This window comes from Larimichthys crocea, chromosome XIII (assembly GCF_000972845.2).
Source record: "Larimichthys crocea isolate SSNF chromosome XIII, L_crocea_2.0, whole genome shotgun sequence".
Classification (NCBI taxonomy): domain Eukaryota; kingdom Metazoa; phylum Chordata; class Actinopteri; family Sciaenidae; genus Larimichthys; species Larimichthys crocea.
In genome coordinates, this window is record NC_040023.1 from 19,682,942 (window position 1) to 19,683,855 (window position 914).

A 914-nucleotide genomic window follows, 5' to 3' on the forward strand; every position below is an offset into this window, starting at 1 on the left:
GGACAGGAAACTACAGTCAGTGTCGGGCTTCCAAGTAGCGGCGGGGGCGCTGCACACATACAGCTGACAGCATATGCTTCATCACGGAGGCTATACCTCCATTCACCCCGTTTGTCCTCAATAACAAACCGGCTGAGGAGGAGAGCAACAGTGCGGGGCTTGACGCGCGTGATTTGCGCACAACTTTAAGATTCACGGATCAGGCTGTGAAGTTAACGGGGCTACACCTAGACATGCCAGATTTTTAAGGGATGACATCATGCTTTAGTAGCCGGCTGTTGGATGATACATGGGCTCAGTTGACCAGTTTATTTTGGCTGGGTTCAACCACTAACATCCACTCTGCTTCCCTTTATTATCCCAGGCTGATTTTATATGACATTTCCACACAGTTTTCAGAGAAATGATAATATAAATATGGCATGATATTTGCATGGAGACACGATGAATGACTGTTGTCTGTTTATTATGCAAACCACCACAAACTATATATATATATATCCCCCATGGTGTTGGCAACAGGATGTCATCTTGAATATTCAGAAGTAGTTTCTATCTATGTATCTGTTCAAGTTTGACATGAAGGAAAGTCATTGCACTTGTTGGGTCTCTAATTCCAGTTTGGCAGGAAGTGAGGTAATAATAGCACTTGTAGTGTTGCTCTTCTAGATGGAGACCTCAGTGGTTAAGCAGCTGTCAGCCCTAAAGCCAGATGCTGCTGAGAAATATCAGTGGAGGTTTTTGCAACTCACTGTCTAATTCAAGAGAATTTGGATGTTTTGTGTTGTTGGAAATAACAATAGCAGCAACAGTGCTGCAGTGTCCTTCCCCTCGCTCCGTCTGTGCTGTAACTTACAGCACAGAAATACAGTAAAGTGTCAGACCATGGTAGTGAAGGAGGAAGGGGGGGGGGG

At 44.9% G+C, this 914-nt stretch overlaps 1 protein-coding gene across 6 annotated transcripts in view; it reads left to right on the top strand.

Moving 5' to 3' along the window:
* Positions 1–914, top strand: part of hivep3b (HIVEP zinc finger 3b) — a 37,642-nt gene that overhangs the window by 548 nt on the left and 36,180 nt on the right. The window lies entirely within an intron of this gene.